Source organism: Rhinatrema bivittatum, chromosome 5, assembly GCF_901001135.1.
Source record: "Rhinatrema bivittatum chromosome 5, aRhiBiv1.1, whole genome shotgun sequence".
NCBI lineage: Eukaryota > Metazoa > Chordata > Amphibia > Gymnophiona > Rhinatrematidae > Rhinatrema > Rhinatrema bivittatum.
Genome location: NC_042619.1, coordinates 297,950,729 through 297,969,483, shown reverse-complemented (window position 1 = coordinate 297,969,483; position 18,755 = coordinate 297,950,729). Strand labels below are relative to the sequence as shown.

The 18,755-nt window shown below is 42.3% G+C and overlaps 2 long non-coding RNA genes across 2 annotated transcripts in view; both read left to right on the top strand.

Annotated features, from left to right (window-relative positions):
• Nucleotides 1–1,806, top strand: part of LOC115092827 — a 30,348-nt gene extending 28,542 nt beyond the window's left edge. The window contains exon 3 of the long non-coding RNA XR_003857091.1: nucleotides 6–1,806. This is a non-coding gene — a long non-coding RNA (uncharacterized LOC115092827). The remainder of the gene's footprint in view (nucleotides 1–5) is intronic.
• Nucleotides 1,807–1,817: 11 nt separating this feature from the next.
• On the top strand, nucleotides 1,818–16,803 carry LOC115092828. Its single transcript, XR_003857092.1, has 3 exons — nucleotides 1,818–4,297; nucleotides 5,440–5,680; nucleotides 15,108–16,803. It is a non-coding gene; the product is annotated as an uncharacterized LOC115092828 (long non-coding RNA).
• Nucleotides 16,804–18,755: the final 1,952 nt, after the last annotated feature.

Here is an 18,755-nt window from a genome sequence, read left to right as displayed (position 1 = left end):
TGTAGGTCTACAACATCTCACTCTGCAGTCACACATCCCTGTAAAGCATGAGCACGAGCATTTTGTATCACAGAAAAAAAAATGGACAGGGTCAGCCCAGGAGAGAACAAACTGGTCAACGTGTGTTGAATCTTTGCCTTCGGAGTAATACTAGTGTGGAATGCAAGGAAAATAGCCATCGCTCCAGTGTTATCATCAGTGCAGTGTGCACTCCTGGTAAATCAGCATTATTCAATGTTATTAGTGCAGTGTGCAGTTCTTTGGTAAGGCAGTGCCTTTTTAGTGCTCTCAGTGCAATGTATGCTCTTTTTGTGGATCGGCACCTTTTCAGTCACACTGCCATCTGTATAACCACTACCTGAAACACCTCGACCTTTCTACAGACTATTAAGAGCTGCATTACAATACAAACTGCCACATGTTCAATTCTACCCATCCATACAGCATATGGTGAGGCTCCCCCTTTTCATCTTTTCTTCCAACTTCAAGTACTAGATGGCCAATGATTCAAGACCAAGGTAATATAGGTATAATGGGGAGAGGTGAAGACATTGTCAGCATCATAGCCAGATCAGAGCTCCAGGTACAGATCTCCATGCAAAACAAATCTAGGTTTGCTCCTCAGCCAGATCCATCGAAAGAGTATGATCCAGTCCTGGTTTTCCCCCACTGCCTGCATGGAACTGAAGTTCTGCTTTCACTAAGAAAAGTAACAACTATCTCTCCATGCGTGCAACTGGGCCAATCCAGATCTGAAACAGTCTCTTTGGGATGGTGTGGGTAAATAGAAATTTAAAACAGACCGGAAGAAAGAAAACATATCGGCTGCTATCTATTGCTGATTACAAGGGAGTTAAACTTCATCCTTGTTAATGTCCATCTTTTCACAAGATCTTGAGGCCATTGTAGATATTGGTGAGCTACCATTCATCCACTTTTCTTTGCACCTTCAGCACCTTCTCCAAAATCTGTACCTCAGCTCACACAACATAATTCCTTCCTTCAGAAAAGCAATCTTAAAACTGACACAGTTTTTAGTTTGATACTTTCTACTGGCTTCCAAAGTGCTGGGGTAGAAGTTCAGTCTGATTTTCCACCTGCTTCCCTCCTTGGGATGATAACGGCTGTGAGGTTGCAAAGGTACCATTTCTGGAGAGAGCCACCATATGTGACCCTTTCTGAGGACTTTCACTTTGATGGATGGGCTAGATGGTAGTAGGGGGTGGGAAGGTTATAAAAGAGAGGAAAATCCTTGGGTAGCTGTCAAGGGAGTGTCTTGGTTCCTTAGCCCCGGCAGTGGCCAGCAGAGCTGGAAACCCCAGGGGAGAAAAGAATCTGCCGAGCAAAAATCACAACCCATAGTGCTGGGTGCAATGAAAGGGTTTTACAGTCTGCTACTCAAATAAAATGACTTTAATAACTGTTGTGTTGGTACCCGAGTGCCGCACTGGATGAGCGCATCTTGATTTGGAGAGTGATCACAATTCACTGGTTATTTTCTGTCACAGCATACACGTTAGTCATAAAGAAGTGCTTTGCTCCCTCTGGTATGTTGCAACATGTTTTAACAGGTGAAAGTGTATCCCTGATGGAGCATTAAAACTGAGACGATTACAGGCTGTCTTCTCTTGATTGTCTCAGTTTCTCTCCCCTCCGTGTATTGCACCGGTCCATGCCCAAAGACTGCACCGACAATCAGCCCTGGATTTGACATCAGGCACCCTTTATGCCTGTGCCGAGGGTGGAGACAGGAGGCTGGCTAAGTCTGCTGTCTTCCAGCTCTGCTTGAATCTCATTCAGCAGAAAACATTCCTCACCTTCCCTATGACAGTCCCTTTCAGGAGGTGGGGGGGGGGGGTGCCTAGGGGTGGCAAAATCCTAAATCCATCCCTGCCAGTTGTATTCAGAAACAAAACACATTGGATGTGCCGATCCATAGCAGATTGTGAGACTGTATCAAGCTCCCGTTCCATAAATACTTAGCATCTGTTCAGACAACAGCAATGTTAGAAATGTAATGTGTTTGCTTTTTCCAGCTAATGACTCCCTTGCTTCTAGTGACTTTTAGGATGGGCCGACCCAAAAAAAAAAAAAAAAAATGTTGTCAAAAGTAGATGTAACCTCTGTCCCGTTCTGGTCGTAGGCAAGAGGGCACAAGGGAAGGGTTCCAGACCATCCTGGGGTTCCTGGACCAGCGGGGACAGAAAGACGCTTTCATCACTCTTATGGTTTTATCTCTCTCAGCAGCTTTCTTGCTCACCAGCTCAGTAACAAAACACTCTTCACATTCCAAGCTGTTCTTCAAAATAAAGTCATTACTCAAGGAAACTGATGGCAAAACACGTCCAAAAAACAGTACACTTACTTAGGAGAGTGAAATGATACAGCACAAAAAGACAAACTTCACAGTCTTCTTCCACCTCTCCTTCAAACAAGTATCCTCCTGCACCCCGGGTCCTTCTCATGCGACCTATTCCTCCCTTTCACGCTCCTGTGAGTCACGGGCCGATAATAAGCTGAAGCAGGAGTTGACTCTGGTGAACGTTTCCAGGCAGGTTGCCCTTTCTCCTGGCACCTCCCAGTACCCCGAGAGTGTTAGTACTTCTTCTCTTTCTCTCTCTCTCTCTTCTGAACTCCCAGGAACTTCCAACCTGGAATTGTACTCCTTCTCGGAAATCCCTCTGGGACCTGCTCAGTGAGAGGCAAGCCCTGTGGAGCCCCTCAGCGGGAGAGGAATCTAAACCCGCTGAGCTTAGAATCCCTACTCCTCCCAATCCTCCCAATCTCTCCTACTTACGTGGGATACTTTACCCCTCCCGAGGGGGAGTGCAGCTCCTCCCTAACACACTGACTCCCATCTGAGAGCCCAGCTGAAGCCACTTTCTGCATGCTTGTAAAGGCAGGAGCACTTTTCTCAGGCTAAAAGGGGGGTCGCTTTACGTAGAGAGCAGGACCCATTTTACCACCCTCCCATTCTATGTCATATCGTCCCCATTTCTGTTTCCTGTGCCAAGAGGCAAGAGAAGGAAGGGTCCACCCTGCCGAGGGTAATATTTGTTGCTTCCTCTACGTACCTGTACCTCCTGGAGCTGGTAGTGCATTCATTGTACACCAGGAAGGATAATCTGTATCTGGGCCCCTTCTAAGTGGGAGTGCACCGCCTCTTAATTAAATCCGCACCCTTTACGCTTGATTTTAAGATTTTTGGAAGATGGAGAAAAGCAGAGCTCTGGCATCTGCCTTTGTGATTCAGTTCTTGGAGCACAACTAATTTATTTCCTTATTCTGTGTAGTTTTTAGCTGTTACTATTTTATGTATTACTGTATTTCTGAATATAATGTCATTTTTGTGAACTGGTGTGAAGGTTCATCTGATACATCGGTATAAAAACGCCAATAAACTAAACTAAACTAAACAATGTTTTGATGCTGTTTATTTTCACTACTTCAGAAGCAAAACATGGAGTTCTCTGTTATAGTGAATTTACTGGCACAAAATCCAGTTTCATTCCAAATGTATTTCACGAGATGGAAAAAGACCTGTGTTCAGCGCTACCTTTGACCTCCGGTTTTGCTTGCAAAAATGTGTATAATCCACCAAAATCAAGAAGTTGGAAATAATTGATTTTCAAATATTGTTATACTGTCTTGTAAATCTGAGCTGTACTATTTATTGAACATTTCATAGCTGAGGATATTGCAGTGACAGAAATGCTGTATGAACTGACTGTAGAACGATCATACACAGACAATAGCAGTTTTCAAAAAACACAAAGCAGTCTGATGTTCACAATAGCAAAAATGAATACATATAAGAACAATTAGCATATACCTGATTGAATAGGGTTGAATACCATTTATACATGCCTTGTTTGTGTCTCGCTATCAGAGCAACATTTCTTTGTTATGCTCATGTGAATAAATCCAGGTGTATTTTCAAATGTATGTTACACTTTATTTTGATCTCCTGAGTCGAGCGCTGCTATGAGATATTCATCTCTGACATACGCCTTGGTCAGCCTGGATTTTGAGAGACTGCCTTCCAGCACCTGTTGAGATGGAACATTTTTGTATATATGTACTGGTACGCATGATGCGCTGAATTAGCTACGGGGGTAGAGGCTTATTTCTTACAGTCCCACTCAATTTTATCAGAGCTGGATGAACAGAATTACTTGTATCCAGGACAACATGGAGAAAGCAGTCTTTTTAACCAAAATCAGACGGTGCCATCCTTTCAGAAGAAGGACAAATATGTTTGACTAAGTTACCTGGCTAGCATTGGATACTCTGGGAGGTGAGCATCCCTACTGACAATTCATATACTGAATTCCTAGCCATTTACTTTTTTTTTGTTCTTGATCAGTTGTCAATCCCTTTAAGGACTCATCTTATGGAACCTTCTGGAAAGTTCTCTAGGGGGCCGTCAAGCGCGGCTGTCAGTATTAAATTCAATGAAAGCATTTGTCTAAACATACATTACTGAATATATGGCATAAACTATGGTTCTTCCATCTGATATTTTAACATCTGTTTTGGGGGGTTTTAGGTTTATTTCCTGAGGGGATGCAGCTACAGTTGTTGCCATGGTAATACTTCAAATAAAGGCAAAAACCAGCAGATAGCAAAAGAGCGAGTGCTACAAAAAAACATTTTAACAATTTCTATGTTCTGTAATAATATTACAGGATGACATACCCAGAGAAGAAAGTTACATTAAAAAATTGAAAAAGCAAGAACACAGGGGTCGGTTTTAGCTGGCATTTAATACAATTGAGGCCATGGACATTTGCCATCTTGACTCTTTATGTCAAGGCAGACATTCCATTTCCTTTCTAACCCATGAAACCCCTTCATTGTGGGCCATAAGGTTGGTTTCTATAGTCACTTTAGATGACAAGTCTTTTACTATCTATATAATCATGGTATTGCATAGCATTCCTAAATTATAATGCTTTAGATTTCTGATGCATTGTAACTAGACTGTAAAATAGCCACAGATTCACAAGACAGACAAGTTAGCTCATCATGGTTTTTGCTGTAATATGAGAGACAGGATTGCTGAGGTTAAGGAAGCGATCAAATGGATATCAGAGGTCAAACTCTAACAAGATTTGTACTTAGGATGCTGCTTGTTATTTTTTTATACAAAAGAATTCATTGCTGTAACAGCAGTTGGAAATGTAAGGAAGAACTGATGGCGAAATCTGAGCTTCACCCTATATTTTATCAAGATATTTATGACTTTCAAAAATAAAAAAAAAGCAATAAACTCTATGAAAGAAACTTCTTTTTCCAATATTTTCTTCATTATATAATTGCATCTGAATTTTTTTTTTGGGAATGGTCAATCATAGTGGCATGCAGTCAGGGCTTTTAAGTGATTCAGTGAATCCCCAACCCTAATTGATATATTTTGTGTTTTTTATTCATCTGCAGTTGCTTCTCTAAACATAAGAAGAAAGACCGAGGCCCAGAAGGCCACTACAAAGCCCATCCCACAGCGACCAAAGACAGCAACAGAGGCCCAGCAAGCCACCATGGAGCCCATGCCATGATAGCCAAAGAGAACAACAGAGGTCCGGCAAGCCACCACAGAGCCCATCCTATGGCAGCTGAAGAGAAAAAGAGGCCCTGCAGGCTGCCACAGAGCCCATCCTGCAGAGGCCAAAGCAAAAAGGTAGAGGGAACTTGTGTGTGAAGGATACAGCCTCTGTATAAATGTGTCTGTATGTGTGTGTGTGTGTGTGTGTGAGAGAGAGAGAGAGAGAGAGAGCCTGTATGTGTGAGAGAGCCTGTGTGCATGTGTATGAGATAGAGAGGGCATGAATGTGTGTGTGTGGGAGAAAGAGAGAGCCTTTATGTGTGAGAGAGCCTGTGTGTGTGTATGTGTGTATGAGATAGAGAGGGCATGTGTATGTGTGTGTGGGAGAGAGAGAGAGCCTGTATGTGTGAGAGAGCCTGTGTGTGTGTATGTGTATATGAGATAGAGAGGGCATGTGTATGTGTGTGTGGGAGAGACAGAGAGCCTGTATATGTGAGAGAGCCTGTGCACGTGTGTATGAGATAGAGAGGGCATGTGTGTGTGGGAGAGAGAGCTTGGATGTGTTTGAGAGTATAAAGTTTATTTGGCCCCTCCCCCAATCCATGACAATCTCAGGGTGACTGGAAATAAAAAAATTCCAGGTATGGGGAGCGGGAGATTTTTTTAATCTTTATCAGTTTCATTATTCGATGTTATTTGATATGTCTACTCTTTTGAAATATTACATTGGTGTTTTTGGAAATGTATAAACATTTTTATGAAGCTTTATTGGATATTTTAGTCATCTATTTTTTTAAATATTCTTTTTTTTATAACTCTTTATTTGAACATTTTCTGACATAAATCAAGAACATGAGATTGTTACAACATGTCATAATGAATATAGATCACCAGGACAGGTATATTTATTCTTTTTATTAGTATGGTTTTACTATTATGATGGATGTTTTATATCTCTTGATTTTATTCTGTCTTTGGTAAGGGTCTCTCTGTGTTCTGTGTATGAGGTGAGGGATTCTGCTAGTGTATAGTTTTTGTTTAGGGGTTTATAGGAGTCAGTCTTGTTTTGTTTTCAATAGGAGATGCATTGGTCTTCTGCAGTGCTGCTTTTTCTTGGGTAGGATTGCTGGTGTTTGAGTCCTGGGAGTTAGTGTTGTTCTGTCATGGCAGATTTATCTTTTGAGGTAAACTGTATTCTTGGCAAGCTGTGATTGCTTTTATTGGATCTATGTAAGTATTATCCAAAAATACTGTACGTGAGCTATTGAGATAACATAGGATCCATGTTTAGATGTAAATGTCTCTAATCTGACATCTGAAGAAGGGATGTATGTAGTTTTAAAATTTTTGTACAATATTTTTAGATTCATACCTTTTTAGGCAACCTGGCATGTTCTGCTTTCCTAATAGAGGGTGTATTGGGGTTTTAGAGCCTGATGTAATATTTGCAGTGTTGCCTTTTTATAGCTAGGTTATTACTGTTTGAGTACCATTAGTGATTAGTGATGTTATGGCATGGGAGGTTTATTTGTTTATTCCTGGCTTTCCGAGGGCCAAGCCCACACTCAATATATGTTACAATAGGCCTAATGCCAGGGTCCCCGATCATTATGTGGCTGTAGGAAGGACTGCAAAATTAGACCTTGCCGTGGAATTTGCCTGGCATGGCTAAATTGCCATAGGAGACCAGGGACCCTCTTGTAAGAGATGCATTGGTGTTACACTACCTCTCTCTCTCCCCCCCATCCTTGACGAGAAACAGTGGTGGCAGTGAATGGTTCAATCCACCCTCCCCTTGCCACACCCGCATCCCCTCATTCACTGGCTCCTATCACTTCAAACAAGAGGAGGACTACAGCCGTGCAGCTCCTCTGGCTCATCCTCCTTTCTCCAATGCCAGGGCCTGATTAATACATGTTGAACCATGCGGTTCAAAGCTCAACTCTTGAATGCCCAATCCTCCCTCCTCCCCTACTCCTGATCCCTCTTTTCTCTCTACCCTCCTCTCATTCCCCCATCTTTTCCTCCATCTCCCCCTGTCCTCCTCCAAGCCTTATCTCTCTACCCCTCCTGCCCAAGATTGCATCTTCATCCCCTTCCTCTGCAACCTCCTCTCTTCCCATTCTCAGATCCCTTCCTCTCCAGGCCCAATCACTAAGAACCAAATAAATTAATGACACAATGTCAGAAAATGGCTTCATTTGTATAAAGTAAAGAAAAAGAATTATGTAAATTATGTAAATATGTTTAAAATTATGCAAATTTGTCACATATTTGTCGCAGAATCTTGAAAAATCTGCCACAGTCAACCCGGGCGGTGCCTAATGCCCTATGGGTTTCCAACTATCTTTTGTGTTTGGGAGTCGGGATTGGGGAATTTGTCATTTGTTCCCCGGTTGCTTCAGGTCTTATTCTTGTGCTCTCAGACTGTGATCTAATAAAGCTTAGTACCCCGGATGAATACTCAAGATTGTGAGTGGAAGCTGAGATTGTTATTTGTGGAGAGAGAATTTCTTTTCTCTTGACCTACTTCTCTCCATGGCTGCTTTAGCGAGAGTGCCATGAGGATAAGCAATCTGATATGATTGGCCAAAAAACTAGACCGGAGAGGCATGGTACCTGAGCTACAGAAATGTGAAGACTGCTTCCTTCCTCCTAAGGTTACTATAAAGACTTTCTTTGTAATTGTATTGGAATTGACAGTATCACATGGCTTTTCTTTGTCACAGCATAATGTTTCTGACTATTTGTTAGGAGCAATTAGATTGTTGTTCGCGTCATTGTAAGGACATTGATGGCAGGAACAATGGCTGTAGGTGTGAAATGGTTTATGGAAACTGGGAGTCATCTGCCATCCTTCAGCTACTAGCTTTGTGACTGCGATAGATGTGTCAGCAATAGAAACAGACATAATTTTTCAAAATAGGTTCAGCAAACAGCTCAATGAACCTGAGAAACAGGTTTGGATATATCGGACACATGATAACAGACACAAAAAGTTAATTGAATGAGCAGAATGCTCATTCAACCCCCTTGTTGCATCCAATGAACTTGAAGAAATCGTTGAAGCAAGCTCTTTAAATTTGGATTAGATTTTTTTCAAAATCTGAAATGAATTTTATGGTATCAGCAAATCCACTTTGCATTTTTTCAAAAAACTCCAAATCTAATTTTTCAAATCTTTTTATTTTACCCAAAATGTACTGGAAAAGAAACTAAGGGATTTCCCCAGCTGCATCTGGGGAAAATCTGAAATTTCTGTCAGGCTCAAGCAAGGCTGAAACAGGCCCAGTTTGAATTTATTTATTTATTTAATTTATTTAATTTATTTTAAATTAAGAAACCATCATACCAGTTTACAAAGTTTTACAATATAAAATAAAATAAAAAATCAATACAGACAGTATAAAAGCACATCCTAAAATTATTCATTTTGTTACAATATTTTTTATAAAAGGCCTAAACAAAAAACATATAATACTAATACAGTCAACACCCTTTGACCTGAAATTGACCCTTTGACCTGAAATTGTTGAGTTACCCTAATCAAGCGGGTTTCTTCTTGCTATGGCATCCCCTCACAGGAGATTTGTGGTTTACTTTTCTGGTCTTTGAACCATAGATCCTTCCTAGAGATTTTCCTTTACCCACTGCTGCTACTTGCCAAAATTCGTCTTGCCAAATCCTATTAATATGTGAGAAGTGCCAGCAACTACCAGAGTGCTGCTTTCAACGTATCTACTTCTGTATCTAAGACTAGCCTATTATTACTAGGTCTCTCTTCTTCAATCCTAACAGATCAGAACGTGGACATTGCCATATGTGATTTTTGACGCCTGTCTCACTGTGAATACCCTGGCATTGTTCCCACCACCCCTGCTTTATTTCCAATTTTCTTTCTATTAAAACCCCAGGAAGGATTAATTGACAATATGTACTAGCTTTGCTTCCATGCCTCTGATTTGTATTGGCCTTTCACCCTTCTCCCTGCCCCCAGTTAAAAGTACAGGTAGGTGTTTGTTCAGATTCTAGGGTAATTTTCCTTAATCTCCACTTCCATTTATTTATTTATTTATTTATTTATTTATTTATTTAGAGTTTTTTATATACCGACAACCGTTTGCACATCGTATTGGTTTACATATAACTTGTAACTATTTGGCAATGCCTTTACATAGAACAGGAACAATACGTACAAAAACTAACAAAATAACCTGGTAACTAAGAAACTATTTACAGGATTCAGTGGTATTGTCCATAATCTGGTTAGAAAAGGAGTCCATAGGATGATTGAGTATCTGGGTAGGCAAAAGAGCATTACAGGATTTGCGATCGAACAGAATGGTGACAGAGGAGTGTTTCGGAGATGGTTTTAGTAGAGGGGGGAGAGAGGAATGGGATGAAGTGGATTATTTAAATGTTGACATGAGGGGAGGTAGAAGCATATTGTAACAAGTAAAGAAAAGCAAAGGTATTAGCCGCAGCTCTGTGGGTTGTCAGGAGGGTGGTTATTGCATGAAGGGTAGGCCTGTAGGAACAGCCAGTTTTTTAGCTTTTTTTTTAAATTGGGTGTAGAGGTTTCAGAGCGTAAGTCTGGGGGCATGGAGTTCCATAGGGTGGGGCCAGCTAGGGAAAACGCTCTATTCATTGTAATGATTAGTTTGGTGGATTTGATAGAGGGGGTACGTAGGGTTCCTTGGAGGGCAGAACGAGTTGGTCTGGTGGAGGTGCGAGGAAGTAGTGGGGGGTTTATCCAGTCAGTGCTTTCGTTGTTGATGCTTTTATGTATAAGGGAAAGAACTTTGAAAAGTGCGAGATTGTATTGGCAACCAGTGGAGTTTGATGAGGATAGGGGTGATGTGGTCACGTTTTCTGGAGTTAGTAAGGATGCGGGCTGAGGCGTTCTGCAAGAGTTGTAATGGTCTGGTGTGTGTGGCAGGGAGGCCAAGGAGGAGTGCGTTACAGTAGTCTATTTTAGAAAATATAATAGACTGTAGTACTGTGCGAAAATCGGTGAAGTATAGGAGGGGTCTGAGTTTCTTGATGGTTTGTAGTTTGAAGTAGCAGTCACTTAGGATAGATTTGATGAAGGGTTTGAGAGTCAATAAGGACACCAAGGCTGCGGGTGTGGGAGGGGAATGTGGTGGAGTATGCAAGGGGAGTGACGGGGGGGATGTTTGTTGGAGATGATAAGGAGTTCAGTTTTTTGTGGATTAAGAGCAAGGTGCATGTCAGTGAGCAGTTGGTTGATAGCAGTCAGGCATGATTCCCAGTTTTGAAGAGCGGACAGTGAAGAGAGGATATTTATGTCCTCTCTTCACTGTCCAGACTTGTTAGCTTTTTCTCTGACCCCTGCTCCCTCTCAGTCCACAGGAAACAGCTCAGCCACACTAAAGGCTACTCTGAACTGACAGAGGGTTGCCTATTAGGCACCCTCCTTCCCATGTCCTCACTGAGCAAGGGAACTTACTCCACCAAGGGGCTGGTTGAATGCTTTCACTCTCTGCACTCCAAGGTCCTTCTGACAGGGGGGAGGCACTGCTTTAAGGTCCTTGGACGTTGCTACTAATTTTCTTTCTTCAATAAAGACTCTTCACTTAGTGAAGTGGAGGAGTAGCCTAGTAGTTAGAGCAATGAGTTGGAAGCCAGGGTTCAAATTCTATGCTGTTCCTTATGGCGTTGGGCAAATTATTTCATCCTCCATTGCCTCAGGTTTAAACTTAGATTGTGAGCCTACTGAAGACAGGGAAATACTTTCAGCACCTGAATATAATCTGTTTTGAAGTACCTGAAAAGCTGAATATAAATAAATGAACAGTAGTTCTATTCCAATAGAACTTTAATTTTACTGGGAAAACTTCTTCACTTAGAATAACATCTGGTACATTTTTTTGATTTGGCATCCATAATGTACATTGAATCATTCAATCAGTAAATCCATTCTTCCCTTGAATAGTCCCCTGGGGATCCCCTTTGGACCATGGGGGTACATTTTAGGGTTCCTTCTTTCAAAACAGCATTCCCCAGTGTACTTGGGACCAACTGCTTGGCCTTAGCTGGTATATTTATTTATTTATTTTATTTATTTATAACTTTTATATACCGGCATTCGTAAAAAAAACATCATGTCGGTTTACAGACAACTGAGAAAGGAAATTACAATGATAGATGGAGGAAGGATAGGAAGTTAAAAGGTGACAACTTTACTGTAGAGCCAACGGGCGCCACAGTTATTAAATGAGATTACATGTGGTTAACCAGGTTGGACATAAATTAATTATATACAAGAGGCGACAGAGTGGGGGGTAGCGCGGGGTGGGGGATGAAGCGCATAGGGGAGGCGGGGTGGGGTAGGAACTGTACAAGGGGGCAGGTGGTGGCGATGGGAAGGAGAGGTGGTGACTGAATATCAGGAAGCCATAAAATGGATGGGGTGGTGAGGGAGGGAGGGTGTGTAGGGGGGCGGGGGGGACACTGTACTAGGGAGAGGGAAATAATGAGTGTTGAGGAGAAGTCAAATGCTAGGGTTGAGAGGCGTTGGGATAGGCCTGTTTAAATAACCAGGTCTTGATTCCTTTTTTGAATTGATTAAGTGAAGGTTCTAGTCGGAGCTCGGTGGGGAGGGAGTTCCAAAGGGTGGGGCCGGCGATGGAGAAGGCTCTCGCTCTGGTGTTTGTGAGGTGAGCAATTTTGAGTGAAGGGGTGTGGAGGGTGCCCGCAAGGGAGTTTCTGGTAGGACGGTTGGCCTGGTGGAAGTGTGGCATATCTTCGATCCAGGGGGAGTTATTTTTATATAGCGTGTTATGTATGATAGTAAGTGTTTTGTATTGAGAGCGATAGGTGATTGGTAGCCAGTGGAGGTTTTGTAATATGGGAGTAATATGATCAGTCTTTCTTGAGTTTGTAAGGATGCGAGCCATGGCATTTTGTAAGATTTGGAGGGGTTTGATTGTGGAAGCTGGAAGGCCTATTAGCAGTGAGTTGCAATAGTCAAGTTTTGATAGTATAGTGGTTTGCATAACGGTACGGAAGTCATGTGCGTGGAGGAGAGGCTTAAGTTTTTTGAGGGTTTAGAGTTTATAGAAGCCCCCTTTTAGGAGTGATTTGATGTGGGATTTGAAGCTAAGTTGTGTATCTAAGAGAACTCCTAGATCTCTGACAGTGGACGGAGGTGTGAGATTTTGTGAAGTGTTCTGTTGCAGTTGGTGAATGGATAAGCTGGGTTGATTAGTAATAATTAGGATTTCAGTTTTTGAAGTATTGAGTGCAAGGTGTAGGTTGGAAAGGAGGGCGTTGATAGATGTGAGGCATGTCTCCCAGAAGTGCAGGGTTTCGTTGAGGGAGTTTTGGATGGGGATAAGTATTTGTACGTCGTCAGCGTACAAGAAGAATTTTAGTCCCAGTTTGGATAATAAGTGGCAAAGAGGGAGAAGGTAGATGTTAAAGACGGTGGAGGAAAGGGAGGAGCCCTGGGGTACGCCTTGTGAAAGAGGAATGTGTGTGGATTCGGATTTATCAAGTTTGACTAAGTACTTTCTGTGGTCAAGGTAGGAGGAGAACCATGATAGGGCTGTGTTAGAGATGCCTATCTCTGCTAAGCGTGATATTAAGATTTTGTGGTTCACCGTATCAAAAGCTGCTGAGATATCTAAGAGGGCTAGAATGTATGATTGGCCGTGGTCCATGCCTTTTAGGATGGTGTCTGTTATTGCAAGTAGGAGCTTTTCCGTGCTTCGGTTTTTGCGAAAGCCGTACTGGGCGGGGTGGAGGATATTGTTATCTTCTAGGAAGTCGGTAAGTTGTGTGTTGACCACTTTCTCCAGAATTTTAGAAATAAAAGGTAGGTTGGAGATGGGCCTGTAGTTTGCTGGATCATTTTGGTCGAGGGTGGGCTTTTTTTAGTAGGGGCTTTACGATGGCGAGTTTAAGCGGGTCGGGAACCGTCCCGAAGGTAAGGGAGCAGTTTATGATATCCGCTAACGGTCTTGCTATGACGGAAGGGATAGTGAGGAGGAGTTTAGATGGGATGTTGTCGGCGATGTGGGTGGCTGGCCGCATCTTTTTTAGGATGGCGTTGACTTCCATCGTAGTGGTGAGATCAAGGGATGTGAGGTTAATGTTGTTGGTGGTGGGTGGGAGGTCGATGTGAGTGGGTTTGGGGGGGAGACGATTGAGAATGTTGGTGATTTTGTTTTTAAAGTGATCTGCTAGTTTATTGCATTTCTCTATGCTATTATCTTCCTGGGGGGAAGGAGTGGTGGACTTTGTGAGTTCTGCTACATAGGAGAATAGGGCGGTAGGGTTGAATTTGTAGCTGTGAATTTTTGCTGCATAGAAGTCACGTTTGGCGTGGAGTGTTGCTTGTCGGTATAGGTGTAGGGTGTGTTTGTAGGCTACTTTGAGTGTGGGGGTGGGTTGTTTTCGCCAGGAGCGAATGTACAAGATAGTTGCTGTGTTTGCTCCTTGGGATGAACATTAGATGAGTAGCTCTCTTATTTCTCCTTTCAAGTAGCACCAAATGGGAATTCACTAGTCCAAAAAGGTTTCTGCCAAGCCGGCACCATGTCCTTCAGGTTGAGTGACAGGGATGAACTGCAAGGTTCCCAATGCTGCTGGGCAACTTCCAGTCAGAAAAGAAAATCCTGACTTCCCAAAATTCTGCAAGGGACAAAAACCTTAAAGGAATGAGGCTTTCTCCTAGTTATTGGCCAACTTCTTCTCCTCTTTCACTAGGAAGGAATGATAGAACAACCTTTCTCCAAAAAGAAAAGGAAGAAACAAAACAAAAGAGGAGAGCTAATTTACTAGTCCTTTGAAGTGGGCTAGTAGCTATTCTCTGAATGAATACCAAGGATCTAACAGCAGAGTATTCTGCCTGCAGATCTAACGTAGGAGAAAAGGGAAGAAAAAGCTCCTCCTTTTGAGCTCTATCACTTTCTGCTTCTATTCATCTGCATTGCTTCTGCTACTACTAGAAAGCACGAGGGGTCTCTTCTAGGAAAACATTTGGAATGGCTCATTACAGCAACCCCCACAGGAATTGATCTACTCTGCTGGTACAGTACGTCCCTTTTACATGGACATACCACCATGGAAGGCTTTCTTTGTGGTCCTTATGCTCAGAACTGATGAGAGGCTGAAACACCCCATGAATGACCAAAAGAGATCATTTCCAGTTCTACCTCACCCGTCTCTCCGAGTTAGTGATTCTCCTGCTTGCATGTCTGAAAGGGGCCATAAAATCGATGGTGCTTCCGATGGTATTTGGTGAATCATTGTTAGATGTAACCCAAAGTGAGGGTAGGGAGAGGAAAAGATGCTCGTCTTCCAACTGGGTCTTCTCAAGGGAAACAAGGGACTGAACCCACCCACTCAGTCTCCCAGGAACAAAGAGGGAAGACAGAACCTGGAAAGCGATAATCAAATGGAACACAAGTGAATTAAAAATAACTTTAGGTGTTCAGCCTTATTTGTAACACTCTTAAAACATTTGCAGAATTAATGCATTTGCATTAGCAATGTCAGTAACAACATTTAACACTTTTCTCTTTCTCCTGTGTAGGTAACAATAAACCAAAGAAAAGAGCTGGTTCTTTCAACTGGTTGAAGTACTCATCAGATCAGTATTTGTAACTGAAAAAAACTCTACTTTTTCTAAAAGTACTTGCTTATTATTCCTTTAAAGAATTAGAGTCTTTGTGTGAATGTTTTGTCTTTCCGGTGCTGTAATTACAAGAGCTACGTTCCAGGGTAAATGGTGCATATTAAAACTGCTCGTTGTCTTGTTTTTCCGTGTCTGTGTTTTTTCTTCTCTTTCCCTTTTTATGTATACTCTTTCTGTCTCTCTATTTACTTGCAAGTTTTGAATCACTCTGTACGTAATATTCTCTTTTTCACTAAATGTTAAACCAGAGTTACTGTGCACTGATTCCTTAGAATTTCTCTGTCTCTCTGAATTTCTCCTGTTGTATATTTATATCTCAGTTTTTTTCTGGTGGTCTAGCTAAATTGGGTATTTGTTTTGTGATATGTAACCTTAGCTGAGTCTGCTGATTTCTTGCTGGTCTTCATTCCCTCCGCTGATGCTGGCTAGTGTGGCTGCTGGCAGAATGCTGGTAGTGATCACAGCTTGAGTAGCTGAAGGGACTCTTTCTCCTGGGTCTATGTAGAGAGTGTAGTCTCCTGACTTGTTTGTCAACCTATCTAGGCTTTAAATAATAAAAAGGTGTCTTGCTGACTGCACTGCCACCGATTATCTTCCAAAGGTGTGTTAAGTTTTGAGTTCCCTTTTTCTGGGTTCTTGTAGTCTTGTTGAACTGGGCTAGCTTAGTGAATAAATAAAAAGATGATTCAATTTCCTTATTCTGGCTAATGCACAGAGGGATTTCTTTAGAATTATTTTAAGTAAATAGTTTCACTCTCTCTCCCTCTCTCTCTCTCTCTGCATACACACACCTGCTTGAGTTCCTTTTGTCCAGAGCTAGTTATTCACAATTCAGTCTCTTACCAGTTTGCAGATACAACTCTGTATTCTCCTGAGCATTTTGATGGTGATCAAGCAGTGCAGCAATATTCTCTCCCCTGCTTTCAATCACGCTGGACTGGAATTGGAACCCAGTGTATTATTTTCTTTCCAGGAGGTCAATGTGTCTCGCCAGGAATCATACACTTTTCCCTTTCACTGTATGTGCTGCGCTACTGCCGCAAGAAGCTTGACATATCATTACTTCACCTCTTACAAAGGAATACAAGTGTACGCTAGACATATAAGTCGTCTAGCTGCTTTATAGCATTCAGGGCTAAATACGGACCTGGATGTCCCTGTTACGTGTGCCGCCCACGGCGCGGCCCTCTCACCTTCTTTCACGGATTCCAGCTCCTGGTTCCTCTTCACTGGCGGCAGTGGGCCGCCAGCTCCGAGCTCGGGTCGCCTCCGGTGCCTCCAGCTCTGCCATGGTCCCCAGTGTTGCCAGCCAAGATACCCTTGTTCATCGGGCCTCTCTGCGTGGCCCGCAAAGAGATGCCACCATTGGCACTGCACCCTTCCCTAGGTGCTCCTGCATTGCTAATCCTTTTAAAGGGCCTGCGGCGGGAACCTGGCCAGAGCCCCGGATGTTGACGTCAGACTCCTCCGTGTATATAAGCTCAGGGCTTGCTCCGTAGCGTTGCCTTTTCAACAGGTCTCCTTGTACTCCTCGTACTCGTTGCTGATAGAATATCCTCTCTACTTCATGTTCCCAGTTCCTGTCTTCCTCGTTCCTGTCTTGTCTATGTGTTGGACTGACTCTCTGGATTTCGACTATGCTATGCATGACTACTCTTCAGCCTATCTCCAGCCCCGGACCTCTGCTACATTTGACTACGCCTGCCTTCTCCCTCACTGACCATTGCCTTGATTGACTACACCTACCTTTTCCGTGCCCTGACCATTCCTTGATTGACTATGTTAAGGACTTCTCCGTATCCAGAATTCTTCATTGCTTACCACGACCTCCGCTTGCCGCTGGCCCTGATCCAAGCCTGTCAGTGATGCCTCCTCTAGCCTATTCCCTGGGCGTGGACTTACAAGGCTCTTACTTTGCTTGAGTGCCTCCTGTTACTCTCTGCTCCATTGGAGCCTGAGTTCCTTTACCGAACCCAGTCCAGGGTAGGACTATGCCACCTATCGACTGCTGTCTCTGGGCTGAACCACCTTTCTTCTCAAATCAACCTCGAGGCCCACCTAAGTGCTGCCGGCCCAGGCACCCAAAGGCTCAACCCACAGGGAACAAGGGCTGGTATAGGTGAAGATCCAGTGGCCTATACCTTCTGCCCACTCCACTTGCCGATGGTGGGGACCCGTAGGTCCCTACCTATGGGTTGCGTAAACCCCACCTCGGCCCAAGGGTCCACCTCTGACGCAACAGTCCCGGCACAACATGACACAAGGTATTACAGGCATTTCTCCTTTATTTTAGTCTCTTTACTTAATAGAGACTCAACTTTGAATATGAAAGGAATATAATCAGAGATTATCTTACTTATGATAGCTCTCATTGGATTTTTCATGCAAGAGACAAGTATACATAACATACAGTATCCTTTTCTTGCAAATTTAAATGTTTGATTTTAGCATTTAAGGTTTTGCATGGAATTGGTTCTGCAAATCTGAAGAAATAATTGAAATGGCATGAGACAATTAGGTGTTTACAATCAAAAGGCAAACATTTGTTATAAATTCCTCCAGCAAAATGTTTCCAGCAATTAAGATTGTGGGAAAGATTTTTTTGAAGGTAGTACTCCTGCAATCTGGAATGATCTCCCCATTGAATTAAGGGAGGAAACATTTTAAAAGTTTAGAAGAAAGTTGAAAACATGAATCATGTCTCAATCCATTAACATCTGATATGGCTATCATGAAGTAGGATGGAATACTGGGATCTGTGGGCACTGTGCAGTTTGTGTTTGAAAAAGAACATTTTACAGTTATTTTATTATAATCTTTGTTTAGTTTTTATTAACAATGTGTTTTAATTTGTTTTGATGTATGTATCATGTTGTACATCCTATGAGTGATTTTTAATCAGTGAAGTGATACATAAATATTATTATAAAATGAATAAATAAAAAAATAAATAATGAGTAACTAGGTATGTGATCACAATCATTCTTCCCAGTTTTCTTTCCCAGTCTCATTCAGTATTTTAATTAATCTATCAAAGGCTGATAAATACTCTCATTATTCAGCCACTATTATATCGAACCTGATACTTCACTTTGAATACATATACAGCACAGCTCACTGCTTCAACGGCAGGGAGTAATGAAGATAAGAGGATTTACAGTCAGACAACTACCAACTAGGATTGAATTGCATAATCTGGGTAAACAAATAAGCATGGGAGTAGCTTGCTTGTTGCGGCGGTTACTACCCGAATCAATACTTCATTTTGAATACATATACAGTGCAGCTCACTGCTTCAACGGCAAGGGAGGATGAGGAAAAGAGGATTTATATTAAGACAACCAACAAGGTCTAAATTGCACAGGCTGGGTAAACAAATAAGCATGGGAGTAGCTTGCTTATTGCGGCGGTTACTACCCCTAACCAATTAGGCTTGATACTTCACTTTTATGCACTCCAGCACTGCTCTCTACATTAGGGATGTGAATCGTTTTAGGACGATTAAAATTATCGTCCGATAATTTTAATATCGTCTTAAACCGTTAT